Here is a 6,726-nt window from a genome sequence, read left to right as displayed (position 1 = left end):
ATATTTACTATTTACGACATGCCCGTAATACTACCTCCGTCACAAGGAATAAGGCGCACACGTATTTCAAGGCAAACTTTGACCATAAAAATTGAGCAACAAAATCTTGGTTATATTATATGTAATTAGTATCGTTGGATTCGTATTAAAAAACACTTTCTAATGATGTTAATTTCATACAAATAATCTTTATATATTTGAAATAATTCTTAGTCAAACGAAAAACACGTAAAACGAGGACGTCTTATTCCTTGAATCGGAGGTAGTACATGGGAACCTTACGTGCAACTTCGCCTCACAGGAGAACCTTTTATAAACAAATAAAATCCATTGCGATGTAAAAAAATCCTCCACAAGCAATCTCTTCTTTCTTAAACTCATCTATAATATGTCTCTCATACCACCATAAGCGTTCCTCCTCAAACAGTAAAATCCATCAACAATAAAATCTTTCTCCAACACCAACACCGAGTAGACAGCACGGGCGTCACGCCGCATACTTCCTAGTAGATTGTTAAGATTGATTAAAAAAAGATTGGGAGTACACTTCCATTCAGATTTACTGATTAGCTAAACCCTAAAACTTAGACACAACTGTATGTATGTATATATTTGGCATATGCTGCGACTAATGGCTACGGGGAACTATATAAATAAAATATTTCTTTTTGCTTTTAGTAGGTGATACGTCTCAAACGTATCTATAATTTCTGATGTTCCATGCTAGTTTTATGACAATACCTACATGTTTTGTTCACACTTTATATCGTTTTGATGCATTTTCCGGAACTAACCTATTGACGAGATGCCGAAGTGTCGGTTCCGTTTTTCGCTGTTTTTGATTTCGAAATCCTAGTAAGGAAATATTCTCGGAATTGGACGAAATCAAGGCCCATGATCTTATAATTCCACGAAGCTTCCAGAACACCGAAGAGGGTCAAGAGGGGAGGCCCAGGGCCCCCACACACCATGGCGGCGCGGCCAGAGGGGGGGCGCGCCCCCCTACTGTGTGGGTCCCCCGTGGCCCTTCCGACTCCGACTCTTCGCCTATTTAAGCCTCTCTGACCTAAATCTTCGATACGAAAAAGCCACGGTACGAGAAACCTTCCCGGAGCCGCCGCCATCGCGAAGCCAAGATCCGGGGGACAGAAGTCTCTGTTCCGGCACGCCGCCGGGACGGGAAGTACCCCCGGAAGGCATCTCCATCGACACCACCGCCATCTCCATCGACGCTGCTGTCTCCCATGAGGAGGGAGTAGTTCTCCCCCGAGGCTAAGGGATGTACCGGTAGCTATGTGGTTCATCTCTCTCTCGATGTACTTCAATACAATGATCTCATGAGCTGCCTTACATGATTGAGATCCATATGATGAGCTTGTAATCTAGATGTCGTTATGGTATTCAAGTGGATTTTACTTATGTGATCTCCGGAGACTCCTTGTCCCACGTGTGTAAAGGTGACAGTGTGTGCATCGTGTGGGTCTCTTAGGCTATATTTTACAGAATACTTATTCACTGAGTTATGATTTGAGTTGGATGTCTCTATGAAATTGTGGTGTGTTAGTACCTCCTATGAATGCTCACAGTGATTGCGTGGGGTGTTTATTAGTACTTGGGAATACATCTTTAAGGTTTGCCTACATGATGAATTAGAGTTCGTTATCTTGCCGAGAGTAATTCAGAATAGCATAGTGAAGTGCTTATTTATATTCCTTTATGATTGCAATGTGCTTTATATCACTATTAATCTATGTGCTACTCTAGTGATGTTATTAAAGTAGTCTATTCCTCCTCCATGATGTAATGGTGACAGTGTGTGCATCATGTAGTACTTAGCGTAGTTTATGATCACTACAAGAAATATGGTGACTTACGACCCTCCATATTGGTCACTTAAAGGTCATTGTATGCCATCTATGACCACGTCATGACCAATAATTGTTGGTCGCCAGTTAAGCGTCACTGACGGCGCACAACAATCTTTTTACTTAAATGGTCGTAGACGACTACGACCAAAATTGATGGTCGTAGATTATATGACGAAAATGTTGGTCACTGGCTATTTGTCCTATCCACGTCAGATCCAACGTGGCAAATACATGACCAAATCAAATGGTCGTGGATCGAAATCAGCCCAATCCAGCCTGCCATCAACATGGGCCAAGCCTTTTCTTTTCTTCATCTCAGCCTTTTATAAGACATTTCTTTTTGGGCCATTGGCGTTTTACTATTTTAGGCCTCGGCCTGTGTACAGTCCATTTCTTTTTGGGCCTTCCCCTTTTGGATTCTTCTTCTTTTTGGGCCATCGCTTTTTTACAATCTGTTTCTTATTTGAGCCTAGCCATTTTCAATAGATCAGTCCCACTCTTCAGGTTCTTATTTCTCACGGTTTACCAACAACAAAATTTTCAAACAGAATAAGAGCACATACGAAATTCCAGAAATAGTAGCCAAAATTACGATAGTAGTCTTTTACACATTGTTCACAGAACCAGATTTGCTTACTACAATATAACTGGCACTATTATAAGTAGCTACTCTTTTCTTTGTGGGGCTTCAGGTTTCATCTTTCTTCGATCTGGAGCTAACATGGAGCTCCTGTAAAAGAGAGAAAACGCCACACTTATAGAGCTTGATGAACATAATATTTATTAACATGCGTATGATTAATTTAGCAAGGCAAAGATGGCAAGAATTACAGATACTTAATCCAGATACAAGATACGGTCACTTCCATGTAGTAAAAGTGAAACCAATCTTAGGCAACTTCGAAGTAATTTAGCCGCTAGCTAAAGTGGCCCCATGTGACACAGTGCAAGGAACTAACTTGATACATATACATATCTTCCCAGGGGATCTACTTTCCCTTTCACCAGACTAAGCACAACCTGCATGCAGATATCAGAAAAAGTCCGACAATATCCCTTCGACTTACCCACCACAGCTATTGCAACTAAACACAAAGACAAAACCGACACTTGTTGTTTTTGATCAATTGCATCTACATGTATTACAACTATACAAATGCTGAAATGCCAAACATGCAAGGTGGTACATCCAGTGAGCATTTTGGGGTTCGAGTACAAGAAACAGGAACTGGTCCGGTTCCAAAATTCTTTCTTATCAACACAAGGATAGTTGATAGAGCAACATTTCCTGAGTCATGCAACAAATCAGCACGATTTAGGGGATATCTTTCCATAAACAGCAGCACTCGCTGTCTTCTGGTTTTAAGAGAGGAACCAAAAACTCACCTAAACTTCGCTCCCTTCTCCTTGGCACACGGGTGGTATGGTGGAGATGATCAGCCACTGCTGGTCCCATCAGTTGCAGGTCCAGGTGCTGATCCCCATCATCAAGAATCAGCACGTTACCCCTGTTCACATGCAAGGCAACCATGTAAGATAAGTGTCTAGACACCAACTCGTCTACCACAGATACAGGCTACACACGATCTTGCATACGACGAATCAAGGACAACCAACAGCAAGCAAGCATAAGCCCGTTTCAGTCTCATATCTCAAATTGTAAACTAACAGAAGCAGGTAGACTTCTTAAATTATGGTACACAAGTAGGTAACGGCAGGTACCTAGTTCATTCTGTGTACATAGCTAGCTAGATATGATATAAATATGCCTAGGTAAAGCCAAAATATAATAGAGCAAAATAAAATGGAGACCCTGGATATTCCAGGACCTCAGTTTCTGTCTAACTCATGCTATTCAGGACCTCAATGCTGCTATGTTGCAACATTGCGCAGCATAACCACTTGGTCAAAGCCCAAAAAGACACATGCGGCTGAAATAGGCACAATTGATAATAAATACGTCAAACAAAGAATTGGTTAGATCAGCACTTAGTGCCATGACAACTTCGTACCTACACAACTACCAAAACTGAACCAGCATCGTCATTGACAGCTCTGTGGCCAGATCACAATTTAGCTGCAGCGTTACATGGCCATTGTATATCACAGCAGACCACGTAGTCGAGACACATGGATACTCACCTAAACCACCAAGACGTAGACAAAGAAGACCACCATGGTTACTACTCTGGCCAGCTTCAGCTCCACGTCTCCATCCTACAAATATAACGTGCACGCTTAATTAGTGCCAGCAATCACATGTACCAAGTAATAACTAGATCAGTAACTAGCAGCGAAAATGTGTATAAGAATTATTTTAATACAAGTAAATGGTTTATGCACTAATACATGTTACTGCATCTGTAAGACTTATTTTAACATTACATAAGCTACTAATATACTACATGTTGAGTAAGCAAGCAGCATAAAAAATATGTTGATGTCGACCTGCCCGTGATGCTGATGAGTACAACATTATGGTCCAACACTTTAAGTAAAAAATGCTGAGGAGATGGTTGCTGCTTAGTATAGCATAGTGAGGTCAGAACATCATAGAACGCAAAGCCAGCAATGTCTGTTTTATTAAATATTATTCATGCCGACAATTTTATTGTTGACGCTAGGTGTTTATCCAAAAAATGCAATGATCGGAACATCTCATTGAAGTTGATCTGTGAGTAACATATGCACATGATCCCTTCAAGTTCCGTTGTAAAGACTAAAGGCCATTCACAAGTAGACCAAAGGGTAACAGACATTGCCACACATTAGTTCAGATCTTTATAATTTGCCACACATTACTTAGGCTTATACTATTTGCCACACATTAGATTTTTTCCTTGCTAATTTTCCCTTTTTCTCCTTTTACAGATATATTCTTTTCTTTAACTCCCAAATACAATATGAAATATGTACATTGGTACCGGTTGATTGAAAAAACAGAGTCGGGAAACAGATGCTCCAGAGATGCTGCGGCGGGGGCGCCGCCGCCTGACCACCGCGGACGCAGCAGCAGCACCGCAGCCAGTGCCTGCCAGGGCACCACCACGTCCTCCCAGCGCAGGACGACAACAACCAGAACAGCTGCAATGCCCGTCTCCAAGACTCCATGTACATGCCAGCCATGCCGATACTGAATGTGTTGGTGCTAACTTGAAGACGGTGAGTGACTTCAACTAAATATGCAGAAATGGGACTACTTCAAGGCAGCTTGCTCTTGCTGCCTGTCCGCATTAGTGCTTCAAATAAATGAACAGATCATGAAATCGTAGGCAACTTCAGCTAGCAAGAAAGCAAAAGATACGTGGACAGTTGAGTTTGTATGAGGTGTTCAGTTCAGGTCCTACGAAAGTTCAGCTTGTGCTCGGCTGATCTCGGCAACATGATCAGGCCACGAATGCGTTGACATTATGACATACCAGCTATCGGATCTAGGAGCTATATTCTACTCAAGGTCTAAAATTAATCTCTAAGATCATTACTGCATTACCAACTACCAGATCTTAGTGTCACCTTCTCGATTGTGGCTGCTGTTCATGGTCGCTGATCATGGCGACATCCGTGGTAGTTCGGCGGGCGGCGGCGGGCAGCAGCGCTGCTTCTGCGTCCATGGTAGTCCGGCGGCCGGCTGCGGCGACGCTGTTGCGTCCGTGGTGGTCCGTCGGGGCAGAAGATCTGAGTGAAGTGCCCCGAGCGCACCGAGTCCATGGCATCCGGCTCGAGGTCCGTGAGCATGGAGCGGGGCACGAACCGGCTCACCACTGCTCGCTGCCGACATGGTCCTCCTGCAGATCCTCCAGGATCCCGTACTTGGGTTTTTTTAAGACAGACGATTTGGAGGTTCTATGGATTGGAATAGAGAGAAGGGGGAGGGGGGAGGGGGGCGGGGGCGAGGGTAAGCGGGGCAGGGCCTCGCCGGAGTTGGGCGGGATCTTGGCCGGCGGCGCAGGTGGAGGAAGGGGAGGGAGGAGGCGGTAGGAGAGTGTAGGTCGTGGTGGGGGTTAGAGCATCTCCACTCGTCCCCCGACGAGGCCCCCGAGCGACGTTTTTTCCATCCGGACGGCGAAATCGCCGGCCGCGCCCCGGCTCGCTCGTTTTCGTCCGGATTTGGCCCTTCATCCATCCGGCGAGCCCACGCCATCCCCGGTCCCCCGGGGCGCGTTCGGGGACTCCGGACGAAAGATTTTGGCGCGAAACGTCGTGTGGACCCGCGTAGTCGGCGACTGGAAAACCAAATCATGTCGATTTTCCCTCCAATTTGCTTGCATATCCCCATTCCCTCCAATTTTGCTTGCATATCCCCATTCTCTCCCGCCGAAATCCCCCAATCTCCTCGTCTTCCAGCCTCCAGCTCTCGGCGGCGTCTTCTCGTCCACCACCACTCTCCTCCTCGTGTTCTCGTCCACCACAATGTCGCCGAAGGCGCCGGCGAGAAGATGCGGGCGAAGAAGACGAAGCCGCCGGGCATGTCGAACGCCGAGTGGGCGGCGGACGAGAAACGGCGCGAGGTGGAAACAAGCGCCGTGGCGGAGAGGGTGAAAGAGCCGCCGCCAAGAGGGCGGCGGCCCGAGACGAACAAGCGAGGCCGATCGACGCATGGCCTTTAGCGGCGGCGGCAAGCATGTTCCCGGCCAATGGCCGACGCAAGGTACAACCCGCTTCCCGTCGTCCTTCTCCCCTTCGCCGTACTCGCCGTCGCCGACCGCCGTGTTCCAAGAGGGCGCCCACGTCCAACCGTCCGAGTCCACGACGTCGCCGCCCGAGCTTGACGCCGGCGGCGGCGGCCCGTTCGAGGACACCTCGCCGGCCCCGCGACGAGGGCCGCTCCCGTTCGGCGCGATGGTGGCGCCGAACGAAG

General features: G+C 46.5%; 1 long non-coding RNA gene across 1 annotated transcript; it reads right to left on the bottom strand.

Moving 5' to 3' along the window:
• Nucleotides 1-2,399: 2,399 nt before the first annotated feature.
• LOC124657881 lies at nt 2,400-5,480 on the bottom strand. Its single transcript, XR_006988909.1, has 4 exons — nt 5,382-5,480; nt 4,011-4,085; nt 3,255-3,376; nt 2,400-2,598 (listed from the first exon to the last, which is right to left on the bottom strand). It is a non-coding gene; the product is annotated as an uncharacterized LOC124657881 (long non-coding RNA).
• Between the last annotated feature and the right edge of the window lie 1,246 nt (nt 5,481-6,726).

Source organism: Lolium rigidum, chromosome 5 (assembly GCF_022539505.1).
Source record: "Lolium rigidum isolate FL_2022 chromosome 5, APGP_CSIRO_Lrig_0.1, whole genome shotgun sequence".
Classification (NCBI taxonomy): Eukaryota; Viridiplantae; Streptophyta; class Magnoliopsida; order Poales; family Poaceae; genus Lolium; species Lolium rigidum.
This window is presented reverse-complemented; position numbering and strand designations above follow the sequence as displayed.